This window comes from Dermacentor andersoni, chromosome 2 (assembly GCF_023375885.2).
Source record: "Dermacentor andersoni chromosome 2, qqDerAnde1_hic_scaffold, whole genome shotgun sequence".
Taxonomy (NCBI): Eukaryota; Metazoa; Arthropoda; class Arachnida; order Ixodida; family Ixodidae; genus Dermacentor; species Dermacentor andersoni.
In genome coordinates this window covers 114,502,607-114,516,396 of record NC_092815.1, presented here as the reverse complement: position 1 = coordinate 114,516,396, position 13,790 = coordinate 114,502,607, and the positions used below count along the sequence as shown (strand labels likewise).

Sequence of the window (13,790 nt, the reverse complement as noted above, 5' to 3'; positions counted from 1 at the left end):
TCTTCGTCTAGCTGGGCCGCGTCCACATAGACCAGTGCACAGCATGGCACAGTGCGGTGTGGGGCGGTGTGATGTGGTGGGGTGTGCCGCTGAGAACATGCACTACACCCATTTTCTTGTGGCTAGTATCATCTCCAGCCAATCTGCTTCGCCTGTTGCTATGTTATGCTTACCTCAACTCTAAATTATGGGAGCGCCAGCAAATTTACCGGTCCGAGCTTATTCAGTTATATATATATATATATATATCGTGACGACGAAGAGTAGCCTGCCTGCGCCACTCGTCGTAACCCTGGCCCAATTCTATCACTTCAGCGACAATGTGAGGACTCTTCGATAATAACATTTGAAACGCGTCGTCCTGAATACCCTTCATTATATGTTTGATCTTCTCCTCCTCTGGCATCGACGCATTCACCCGTTTGCAAAGGTCGACAATGCCCTCAATGTAGCTCGGGAAGTTCACTCCGGCCTCTTGGGATCGTGTGCGCAAACGCTGTTCTGCACGAAGCTTTCTTACTGCAGGCCGACCGCAAACTTGGGTAAAGTTGGTCTTGAAGACCAACCACGAAGTTAGGTCGGCTTCATGGTTTAGAAACTATAGTTTCGCAACGTCCGTAAGATAGAATGCGACGTTTCTTAACTTGGTAACGTTGTCCCACTGGTTATGGGCACTCACTCGCTCATAAGACGAGATCCAATCTTCAACGTCTTTGTTATCTGGGCCGGAGAAGATAAGGGGATCTCGCTGACGCAAGGCACCGGCACAAACCAAGGTAGCCGGCGCCGTTGGAGCAGCTGGAGGAGCGCGTGCGTCGTCGGGCATGATGGGGGGTAAAGTGCGACTCCGAAGTTCCAGGGTGGTCGAAACCCAGCACGTGCACCACTTGCTAAGAGATTTATTAGCAACGGGCGCGAACGGGTAGCCGTCACAAGCGTTCGGCGAAAGACAGCAACCACGAGCTCATGCCGGTAGCAATGGTGCTGTGGCGCAGGCAGGCTACTCTTCTTCGTTACAATATATATATATATATATATATATATATGTAAGGAACGCGTGGATAACACAGCCTTCCGAGAGAGAGAGGGTGCCATGGCATCGCGGAGGTGCCCACTCCCCTCATGCAAAACCTGATGCGCCAGCGCGGCCCCAGCAGGTGTCCCCTTTCACTCACTCTGCTATGTCGAGGCGCGCCCATGACGTGGCGCCGCAGCCAACCGAAATTTCGATATCATTTCATTGCTACGGATGCCTGCTTCTTCGGTCAATGGGCCATCTGATGCTTTTGCATCAAAAGTTCTGAGTTTACGGCAGCGCTGCAGTTTGAAGCTAGCACCTCCTGCTTACGAGGTGGACGTTCTGTCATTTGACCTCCACTGCGCTTCCTGAATGCCTGTAAGGTATTTAAAAATGAATGAATTTGAAATAAATATTTAAATAAATAATAAAAGTTCAACCTGACTGCGAACATTTCAAGGACTTTGCATTAAAGCTACATTGAGAATGAGATAATGGGCGCAAGATTTACAAAAAAACACGGAAGAAAAGCCGCAGCGTGGTTTCTTGCGGTGCATATGCGGGCAGGTGAGTTATTTTCATGATCAGCTGCTTTTCAAACAAATCACTTATATCTGGCAATCTTTTTAGGTACCTCAGTAGTTGTTTTTTCTATGTTCTATTGAAATTCTTTACAGATTACTGCGTACGCGATGAACCACGCAAAAAAAATATTGTCCTTCGTTGTAAGTTTTCTATTTCTATATTGCAAGATTCTAGACCAACGCAAAAACAAGTTATGTATCTGGGATAAGTATTTGCAGCCTGAAAAAAAATAGATTTTGTTGATAGCGTCAATAACCACCCAAAAACAAGTATCCTGCATTGCTGAATAATCTGATTGAATGGGTTATACCATGAAGTAGCCAATCACCTGTTTCTTTCTCTTTGTTTTGTAAAACTGTGATGTAGGTTATCTTTAGTTTTTGCATCGGTGCACTGGGGCAGTACCTCAGGTCAACCAGTCAAGGACAAAGTCGTCTATTGATGCTGGCACACACAAGAGATTTTAAATAACACGGTACACGAAAACACGAGAGAAAAAAATTTAACCAACCACTAACAGCGTATCATGTCTTGAGCAGACATTAACCAGGGACTAGAAGACAAAACCGTACGAAGCAAAGCTATTGCGGGGAATGCGGTGCTGTAAAACTAAGCAGTTCACCGTAACAGGCAGGATGGGGCGAGGCGACGATGGTAGTGGTGAGAATCTCACAAAACCAGTGATGAGGCGAAGCGGCAGTTTGATGACGGCTGAAGAGCTGTTGCCTCCAGCCGGCTGAAAACACGCGGGCGTCGCAACAGGAACCTGAGGAGGAAGAGGCGAGAGACCGGGTTCACTATCCACAACGAAGAGTTCTTCCGTCCAAGGTCATGATGTCCAAATGACAACCAGCTATTCATCTGCTGTCTGGTTATTCCGTCCCAAATCAAACGAATGGCATGTCTCTTCTGCCCATTGAATGACAACACTGGAGCCTCCCTGACGCGACTTCGAAGACGTGCGGATTCGTGTCCCTGCATGACCTGATTCAGGCATCTAGCTGAGTAGGAAGCCTCAATGTGGGAGTTGTAAGCGCTAACAAAAGGCACCGCGACCGGGTACACTGAGGCAAAAAAAAAAAAAACATTCCAATGCCCACCTTAAGCATGCGCGCCGTCGCTTCAACCCATCGTCAGAACATTTGCCACTAACAGCTCAGCTGAACTACTTCCTGCCTCACGGGACGCCGGATAAGACTCACCTGCTTCCTCATCGTTCAAACAGGAGTGCGTAGGCCGTGCGCTACCATTGTGTACATCATTTTCTCTAATTTCACCATGTGTGCATTAGAAGAGTAACAGCTCAATTTCTCGATGACCATCATGCACACCTTGAATGCAGACATCTTTATTAAATGCTGACCTGGAAAATACCCTGCTCTGAGAGCGGCGGTCTGACTTGTACTGGTTCTTCGCCGAGTACCTCTGTGCTCGTATTCACTCCAGATTGACCTAGCCGCTCTTCTAGACAGAGCGGTAGTAAACTATCCCTCTCTTGAGGTGAGTCAACCAAGCGCTCCTCAAGCCTGACTAGGCCACTGGTTGGCGCTGTAAGCAGTACATAGGAAAAATGGGCAACTTTCCCATGGGCAACGCACTCTTCGATGTTATTGCTGATTCGATATTACTGCACCGTGGAGCTTCCTAGTGAAATATGCGCTTCTTTATTCAGTGTGCTTTTACTTGCGCAAGTTCGCAAGCGTGCCTCGTTTTCGGCGGAACTATCCAGTTCTTTTTTTCCTGAGCTGGCTGTCTCCTTACTGTAGTTCATCGTGGAACTACTACCGACCGGTTTGCCACCCATTTCTCTGTCGCGCTCTGTCTGTGCACCTAGCTCTAATGAAAGGCTTTGATGAGCTTCAAGGCCGTAGTTAACGAAAGACCTCTGGCAGAACCTGCTTTTGAAACGCGCGTCAAAAGGTTTGCTCAACGGAGCTTACGTAGGACTCATGCTCGCGTGCCCTTTTGTCAATACGCTCCATTTCAGCTTACGCAACTCTCTTGCACCTTATCCTGCAGCCCACTCCTCAGGTACTGGCGCCACTCGCTCTTCATACCCTGCCTTCAAATCCGCTTCCTCAAGCGCCATGCACTCTGCCAACGCTAACAACTCGTGGACGCACATCTTTATACGCATTTAAATATATCACCGAGTGAAAAACGGCTTTGCTATCGCTACGGACCGGTAGCAGAACGAACAACTTCTACTAAGTCTTCCTCTTTGATGGATTACTGCGTCCATTTAGCATCTTTGCAAGCAAGCATGCGTTTGCCTCGCCCTACAGGTGCATGTAGCTTTGAAAAAAAAAAAAAGCGGAACCGGGCACAAATATACGTTGGGTGAGGTCGAACGGGACGTAGGTAAGGCGAACTGAGGAAGATTTGAAGCGACAGATAATTTAATCAGGGTCGTGTTAGAAAGCACAGCTTGTCTATAACCAGGAAATCAAATCTGGTGAAAGATTATGTGCATCGGGTGGTGTTCACTTCCTTAATCGGCTGGCCGCGTAGCCTGTTTTATGCATTTCGAAGAGGTGGACGCTATACCTAAAACGGAATTCTTTGTCTGAGGAGCTGCTCGTCAGCGCCTCGTATCAACCATGATACCATAGGGGGCGCCACAAACCGCACTTTGGAAATCTCGATTTAGACGGCTGTTAGCTCCTTTGAAAATTTACATGGCACTGCAGATATGTTTCTCCTGCAGATGTACGGCGGACTGTAAACCACGCTGTGCAAGTAATTTCGAAGCCCCACTAGCGCGGATTGAGGATTCTACGTAGAATGTGAAAAACTTTATGACGCGTACATGTATCCTATTTACTGTTTTCTTCTCCCTGGCTTAACAACATTGGCTTTGAACGTTGTTTCACGCGCGAGACCAGGAATAAAGTACGAATTGCATATTTTAGTATCTTGCTGAGCTAACTAAGACTCATTGTTTATATTGTTTTTCGTCCGAAGCTCCATCAGGAGCAGTAATTGCTTTGCTATATATAGATTGCATCAAAGGTCTTCTGCATCGATGCTCGCTAATTATTTTGGAAGTTCTTTGTGACTGTTGCGAGTTGTAACCTTCTAACGCCTGTGTGATTTATCCCCTGCACGGATTAAGTGGCTTGCGTATCATTGTCCGTAGCCTAGTTTGCACTTTGGGATAGGATCTCTGCGGGAAGTTTGCCCTGGATAATCCCCGTCCTACTAATGATACAACTATGCTGCTTTTGCTATTTCACGTAAAGTCTGAGCCGGTGACTTTATGTTGTTTTCTCATTACGATTTGTGAATTGAGCTTTATTCTAGTTGTCTGCAGTGACCTGCGCCTTTCGCCACCCCTCGAGCACGATATACGAGGTTGCGAAATAAAAAAAATTAATACTTTGCTTTCGCCCTACTTTCGCCGTGCCTTTCGCCGCTCCTCGATCACCATATACTACGTCCAAAAAAAGAGGACACTGCAAGAAAAGTTTCTACTTTGGTTTCGGCTGTATGTGTGCAGCTTTAGTTTGCATTATTTAAAAGAGGCACCTAATCCTTCGGTAAAGAAGCTACGATAAAAGGAATGAATTCGTCGTCTTCTCTTCGCCGCAAATATATATTTAGAAGAAATCTTCTTTCGATCTTTCTGGCGTTTTTTTTTCTGATCTCAGGCGTGTCCACACGAAACAAGATTATCTCACCCTCGCCAGCATTCGTCGTTCGCTCGCTAATAAAGCCAGCCTAGAAACGGCTCCAGAACAGGGCCGGAAGCATGACCGCGGTTCAACCAGTCCTCCAATCAGGCCGGCGTCGAGTACCTCACAATGAACGTGAACACCGTGAACTATAGTGAGGCACGCCTTTATAACACCACGCGCCCCTCACCTACGCCAAATCGTTTCACCGCTATCTTTCCCATTCCATTGCCGCGCGCATGGAAGCCGTTCAGCTAGCTTTCTTCGGGCAACGATCACCAGTGAGACAATTTTCGTCGCGGACACTGAAAGCACCGACGAACGGCGGCGTGTCTTCTTTCAATAAGCCTAAAGAATATTCTACCATCTTAAGGCCTTTCCGTGCTCTTGTACGTGTTTTTCTTTACCAGATCAAGTCTGTGAGAAAGGCACTGGGCAAGTGAACGTTCTAGTATAACTCCATGTCTTCTAACGTTTTCGTGTCCTGTGACTTAGTCACATTCGCGTTATCAAAGCCGAAAGGCCCAAAATACCATTCGATGTCAAGGGAAATTGGAAGCTATTGTAGGCATTTCATTATTTCAAGCCATGGGTAGTGCACTTGTAAAAACAATGTGTTGTTTCAGTGGAATATTAAGGATTACAGCAATGAGACAATAAATAGGTGGTCTTCTGAAATATCCCTCTCTCAAGCTTCAATGCAAACGGTACCAATTTTACTATAACACGTTACTGGTTGGAATCCCGTTTTATGCGCTTAAATCAGAATCTTGAGTCATCAAACGCAGCGTATCAAGAAGGACACGTTGGGCTTTTCGGAAATGAATCTTGAATTTCCTGGCACTTCAGGGCGGCTACTTCAACTTGTGCAGGAAAAGTTGAAGGCTGAATTCGCCAGAACGGAGATTTCTGTGCTAATTTAGTTGTATGTCGCGGAACTAAATTTCCGGAGTCCTCCACTACGGCATGCTTCATAATCAGAAAGTGGTTTTTGCACTGAAAACCCCATTATTGATTTTAAACGATATGGCACTTATTTGACAGCAAGTGTCCGCTAATACAGCGCCTGAATTATGAAAAGCTATTGTGTGATGTAAGTGCAGTATTTTAACTCTAATGAACAGGCACTGCAAAATATTAAATCTCTAAAGTTTCGAAGCATCCCGTTTTCTCGCGAGGCACTTCAAGCCATGAGTTAGTGATAAATTTCCTAAAAGAAAGCACTTAAATGGAATAATCGACGAACGTTCATGAGGAAGATGGAGAAGAAACTAACACGCTCCTGTTCATTTCTTGCCCGACCGCTGACGCTGAAAATTAGGCATAAAACATGACAGCCCTGATAAAAAAAGGAATGCGTGGTCGATCATCTAAGCAACTAAGCCCTTGATGCGGCTTCTGCGTTCGAATTTTCTAAAGTTTTTCCTTGCGTCCAGGTTCCATAATATTGCCTTTGTGTTCTTCGGAATTCTATGGGATATTCAAGTCATAGAGCACACATAATAACTCAATAATCTATACAACTTTTATAATGGAGTGTTTTTATTATCACCTCATGTGCGTAATTCGGAGGTTTATGCTTCGAAGCTCTTTCTTGAACTGCTAGACATACGGACGCACAAATAACGCGCAGGTAAAAGCTGTTTTTTACACGTATATTTATGTATTCATTCAGAACATGTGCTTTTCTAAAGTGGGGAGGATGTGAACACTTCGCAATGGCTGTTTTAGTTCATTTAATTTTATTTGCTTCAACGACCCGCTTTTCGGGGTATTACATAAGGAGTGGTGCACAAATAAACCGGTGCAAAAGCAAAAAGTTATTAAAGAAAACTGTGCTTAAAGTAGTTTGCAAGTCGTTGTCAAAATAAAGACGCGCGGGTGATAGCAACAGCATCAGAAGGAAAACCGTTTCACTCTGTCGCAGCTCGAGTTAACAATCAGGCTGAAAATATCGGTTCTCATGATCGTGGGTGTGGAACTTGACACTCTTGGTGGTTCCGGTGACACATGCAAGATGGAGTTGAGGTGTACTATAGCGTTTCATCAGTGGTACAGTTACGATGAAGTTATGATTACTGATAACAACCATTTAGGCACGGACTGCTTCCTGGTCGTGAATTACTTGCGCCTATATTTCCTTCTTTCCTACTTCACCTCTCCCCTCTTTGTAACAGGTACGCTGGAGTGTGCCGTAGATTGCATCCGGTATTCCGCCCGGAATTTCTCCTCCTCTCTGCGAAGGCGTTCAGACGGAAATAGTGGCTCGCCGATTGACACAGGTAGGAAGCACGCCATACACTCTGGCACTTCGTAGTCGCTCCGTTTAGAAATATTGCAGAACGCGAGGAAGCCCTTTTCACTGCGTGATGTTTTTTTTTTTTGTCTGATTCCTTAGAAACCTAATTCATAAATGATGTTTGTGCTCTTGTGACATTTACCCTCGACGTCTTCTGTTCTAAGCTGAACTCATAGGGGCGCAATGTTTCTCAGAGCGATGACCTCGTCCTCCGCTAGTGAGCGAGTGTATGATGTTGGTCTAATGTGTTGCGCAGCCTTTTCTTACATTTAGACCCCAGCCAGACGAGCTAAGTTAGTGACACTTCAAGCGAGTGCCTTTCGTCATTAGTATCACTTGCAGGCTGCGAGACAGAAAAGTTCAGTGTCGCTTGCTGTGGAATGCACTCGCCAGCGACGGTGTTCGATGAAATCGCTTCGATCCACTGAAGTGTGCAACCTCGATAGCAGTCCTTCAAGAATATTTAAATAATGTCCACAACAGAGCCGGTACTAATTCTAGTAACACTTTTTCGTGATTTCACGTGTGTTTGGCATCTTTGCGACATCACTGAAGCTATGACAAGCTTCAAAAATTTATTTCCGGCATGTTCTGCCACTCTGTCCGTGTGAATTTCGGATAAGCTCTTTGCTTGTATATTGGCTCAAAACAAACAGACGTGTTAATCGGATTACGGTACTGATTACGGTACGGATTACGGTACGGATTACCGTACGGTACGGTACTGATTGCGAAGGTTCTTTGATGTAAGTATTTATTTCGTAGTAAAACTGCGACCGGTTATAAACTTCAGAATGCCAAGAATCACGTTAACAGCTGCGGCTTCACAGAGAGCAATCGTCCGCAATCCCATATGACACTTCGGTTTGCCATCCAGCACCAGGCCGCCGAAACGACACACAGATAGACGAAGTGCACTAGATCGAGGTGTCGCCAAATTCGCTCGTCTAACTGGGGTATTAGAAACTGATAAAGTGAAGCCGGCTTTGTTCGCAGTAAGAAAAAATAAAGAGACAACAGCTTCAAGATCGGCACATTGTTGGCAGACATAAACGACGGGACGCACTGTGGTGGCGGCCGATCACAAACTTAAACATATATAGGGACACACAAGGGTGCCCAGATACCCTAAAATAAGCACGGTATGCAGGTTGTAAGTACGTACATTCTTAGCGACCAGGATACGCCTAGAAGAAAACAGCCGAATACACAAAAGCTCTTGCTTGAGTGTCAAAAGAAGAGCGTCGAGACAGCCCCAGATCTTCCAAAAGAGGAAATCGGGTCCAGACGTTACCAGTGAAGAGTTTCGACGCACGGCATTCTTTCTCGCTCACGGCGTTGCCGTAGGCGTCATGTGTTTGTTGACCCAGTCGCTGTTTGTCGAAAGAACTTAACAATTCTTACGCTTCGCCCAGCCCACTTCCTTTTCCAGCCATTTCGTCTAGTTCCCAAAATAAGTGAACACATAGAGCAATGGCCCCAAACTGCGTTTTGAGCCCAGGCGTCGATCAACGAATGCGGTCCCTAAGGCAGAGGAGACCGTCTTTCATGGAGGAACCTAGGAACTCGTACCTCAGGGCAAGAAAAGGAATCTTCTGTAGTCGCTGTTGTTACCCTTGGTTCAGTTCTTGAGGTGTCCTGCTAAATATACTATTTTGGTTCGTCGTATTTTTTCTATGCACGTTCAGCACTACACTTAGCTTTTTGTGGCTACTTCAAATTGTGTTTTCTGCATTCGCTGCTGGGGGCCGTAGGCATTTCTTTATTTGTGCATACTATACAGCGCAATAAGCACTACAGGAGGAGTGGTTTAACAGAGGGAAATTATATACAGCAAAATACGAGAAACCGATGAGGGTGATATGCTAAGACCATACATCTTGGATGGCAGATACAAAACTTCGGGTTAGGCATGAGCGAATAGACGCAGCTAAGGAATTGTATATCTTCTATGGAACGACGGAAAGAGCTGAATTTAAACATATTAGTGCTTCAAAAGTAGGACATCAAGTTAGGTTTTGTTGTCGTCTCGTCAATGACACTGGCACGAGGTTAGTATAGTTTGTTTTTTCGGTAGTCTAACGCAAGACTTGACGATGCTGGGCAATAAATGTAATAATGATATGTGACGACGTGAATAAAGCGAAGTTAAATTCATGGAATGAAGTGCACGAAAGCGTGGAAAGTCACGGTCATAACAGTGACACATAAATCTTACAGCTTTTTTTCTGACTTGCTTCTAGCCTGTCAATCTCAACTGCTTATAAGGCAATCTGCAGGGTGCATATACTCGCTCATGCGCGAACACGCCAGCGCATAGCTAGTGTTTTGGCTAAGAAAACTAAACCATCCGGGATCGCGGAATAGAAAAGAACATCCAATAGAAAATGATAAGCTCAAAGAGAAAGGAAGCTTATTTGCGATGCTAATTTCATATAGCAGCGGCTGATGCCACAGAAATTTCATTATTGGTAAGAGTTCCCATACGATTACATTAATGGACAGCTTGCCTGTGCGGCAGTTTGCCTTGTCATGCTCGTGTTCTGTCACACTTCAATGGTAAATTATTTGCCATGTTGCACTCTGCGTTATGCTTGTCAGTCAACACGACATTCATGGCTGCGGTAAGAATAGCCTGTAAGGCTGAATTTTCGGCTAGAAGGTTTATCCTCACCCTGTATATTATATTGCGACCCCTTTGCCATAGCAACAGGAAAACAGAGCAAACCACGCTGGACCCATAAAAAGCCCGGGAAAGCCACAAGAAATGAGTAGTAAGTGTACGATGTCCAACATATAGGTCTGCATACAATTGTTCAAAGTACGAAAAGCTGAACGCGTTTCCATGACTTCATTTCTTTTGTAACGACGTCATAGAAATAAACATCAGGCGTAAGAAGCCACCACGCGCCGACTCACTTATGCTTTAACTTCTTCGAGCTATGTAGTGTGCCTGCTTTTACAGAATCTTGTGTTTGAAGCGATGCTCGTATTTACCCTGCGCAGGAGCACCCTCGGTATAACTATCTGTCCCTGTAAAGGAAATGAGGTGGTGGAAACCGGTGGGAGGTAGCGAGGGCATACCACTGCACGCTATCGCCGTGTGTGAATGAAAAGATGGAAAATTTATTCTTCCGAAAAAGCATGATCGTTTCCTATCATCAATTTTATTTTACCAAACATATTGTTGTCTTTGTTTCTACCTGGCGACATTTAACCTGCGCCGATTTTTTTTTATGTACGGTTTACCACATTTCCGCTGCTCTACTGCTGGTCAAGAGACAGTGACTCTTGAATGGATGCTGGAGAGGTTTGCCTGGCGCCATGCCTAGTATGCTCCCACACCTGGATAGGATGCAAAATTAAACGATGTGCTCAGTTCGCAACAATGATATACAATAATAAATTAAATACAACACTTAGGACTCGACAATAGTGTCTTATTAAGACCACTCTCTTTAAAGAAACGCGAAGAATACATGTGTTGCGCCGGATGCACAGTAAGAGCTAGTTCATGGGCCAGGCACGTACCTGAGCTAAATGGATGACAGTCTTCTTTGAATGATAAGTTCGGTCATTGAGGCAGCTATTTGTTTTGTAAATAGCCTGCAAGTAGAGGAAAAGTGCGCAGAGTCTTCCCGCACTTTGCATGCATGACACAGTGAGGACCTTATTGGTTTGATGTTAAATAAGAAATATATTGTGTTTGCCATCTTTCGCTGAGTTCGGTGTAAACATACCCGATGGCGCATAAGACCACGTGCCTTTGGGAGCTGGCATATGGGATCGTAAATGTAAGTAGGTCAGTATTACCCTGAACCCGTCCAGGCTACACGGTGCACAAGCGAGACAGGACACAAGAGAGAGAGAAAATAATACAGAGAAAGGCACGGAGGTTAACCAGAGATAGTTCCGGTTGGCTACCCTGCACGGGGGGAAGGGTTAAGGTGAATAAAAAGAGAAAGAGAGCGGAAGGGGGAGATAGAGCCGAAACGAGACGAGCACTAACACAGCGCGTGCACTATAGAGCGGTAGGGGGTGGCGTCCTTAAAGTCTATCCTGAAGCCCCGTAGACCGCAGCCTTAATAACGCGAGTAAGGCCTTCAACGCGGATGTTCTTTCAGAGCACTGACCTAAAGCTTTGAGTTCTCATAGTGGACGATTGTCCAACTGGTCCAGTGCTCAGCACATCACTTGTGTTTGTTGTTCTTCAGTTCACCAGTTGTTCATTGGGTCCGTGGTGCATTGTCTTCGTATGCCTTGGAATCACTAAAGACTGTGCGTTGTTACTGTGGTTCCTGCTTAATGAAATCAAGTGCAGCACGGAGTGCCACGAGTACTGCACCCGTAGATGTGGTCACATATAAAGTTTTTAATTTGATTTCTTCAGATTTTGTCGGAATGATGACTGCAGCAGCAGAGGTCTTGAGTTTTACCGGACCATCTGTGTAGACATGTTGCCGGAATCTGAGCACGTTGTGAATGTGTTCCAAATTTGCTTGTTTTAAAAGGGGAAAAGGTGTTCCGGTCTTGTTTCTGATTCCTGGAATTGTCAACTGCACTTGCGGCCGCTGCAAACACCACAACGGGTCGGATAATCGTGTAGCAGGCGTAAATTATGATGGCAAGTAGGACTGATGTCTTACGATACTTTTGGCAAAAGTTGCATGTGGCCTTTGTGCTGACAAGCAAGCAAGATGGCGGGAGGGAATTCGAGTCAGGTGTCGGATTTGTGCTCTCAAGACATCTGTGTGAATGTAGACAGGACACAAGCTCTGGAAAAAGATATCGGGAGTATCGCTGTGGATCTCAGTGCTGAATCAACAGCTCAGGATTCATGTACATTGCCCGTTACACTGCAGTCAGGAAGGCAGCCACTGGTGAGCGACGCTGTGTCACACACCACAGGCTTCTCTTTGTAAACAGTTAATGTCGTAGATGAGCCCATCGGTAGCACTTAGCGGTTTCAGCGATAACAGGGCACCCCGTGAGCTTGTAAATGTGACCTAGGAGTTCACTGGTTACTTCGAGAGGTAAGTGAAAGCTGCTCGCAGTGCTGTCAGTTCAGTAGCAACGGAAGAGGCCCTGTAACTCAGCTTCGCGGAAATAGCGGAACCAGTTGATGGACTTTACAAACCTATGGCGAATGACTCAGTTATCGCAGAACAATCACTGCAAATGTGCCGACGTTGTTCGCCGCCACAGGTGTTCTAACAGGAAATAATTTATTGCTGGCACGAGGGATTTGCGCTTGCATTTTGAGTAAGGTACGGTTGCACTGGAATTACCGCGCAGAGAACTTCTAAGAAGGCAGTAAAGGCGCGGAAGGACTAGAGAGGCGGAAGCAAACGGATGATTTCAAAACGATAATGCTGATCAATGACCCGAGGGAGGGTATATGTCTCACTACTAAATAAAAGTGCATTCTACATCTGCGAATTATTGTGGTAACATTATCCGATCACACTGAAAGAGGACCTCGGTAGTAGCAATAGTAGTTCTGCAATACAGAGCTATACTGTTCTAAAGCTACAAATGACCACCGCCTAACCATATTTCAGCTGACTGCCTCCACCCAATTCCACGATTTTTTACCTTGCCACCGTTGCAGTTATTTCGTTGTGTCCTCTGCTTTCTTTATGTTCGGCGTCATTTTATGCATTTAAGAGTACAACCTTAGCCAAACGTATTTAGGCTACTTCTCGCCTTCACCATACATATTGTGCGGCTGTGAGATGCGGTTACCATGGCAGTTCTGACACTCCTGGCCTCTGCATACTGAATATTAGTGTTATTTTTATTTCCCGGTGCAGTGGAACTTACGGCATACCAGAGAAACTCATTTAAACAGCCTGTAGTCAGTTGACAGGAAACACGCCTCGTATGGAAACGTATATTTGAAACAAACAGTGTGCGGGCTATAATATCATTACGATGGAAACACCAGTATATTGAGTGCCAGAGCTTTCGCTGACGCTATTGCCCTGTTGGCAAAAATCTGGAGACGTTGTCACACGCGACATCAGCCGTGCTAATGAAAGATAACGTTCTGCTCACAAAACCCGAGTACGCTCGCCCATAGATTGGCAGAGGCATGTAGCTGACATAGGCGTATTTACCGGAAGTGTGGGGTGGCAGGGGTGTCAGAGGAGAGGGTGTTCAGTAGATGAGCTAAGTATACAATTTGCTCCCCCTCCTTTCTATATATTTTTTT

General features: G+C 45.5%; 1 long non-coding RNA gene across 1 annotated transcript in view; it reads left to right on the top strand.

Annotated features, from left to right (window-relative positions):
- The window catches only part of LOC129387544 (uncharacterized), a 138,499-nt gene that overhangs the window by 91,895 nt on the left and 32,814 nt on the right, over window positions 1-13,790 (top strand). Inside the window, exon 2 of the long non-coding RNA XR_008614708.1 lies at window positions 7,455-7,559. This is a non-coding gene — a long non-coding RNA (uncharacterized lncRNA). The remainder of the gene's footprint in view (window positions 1-7,454; window positions 7,560-13,790) is intronic.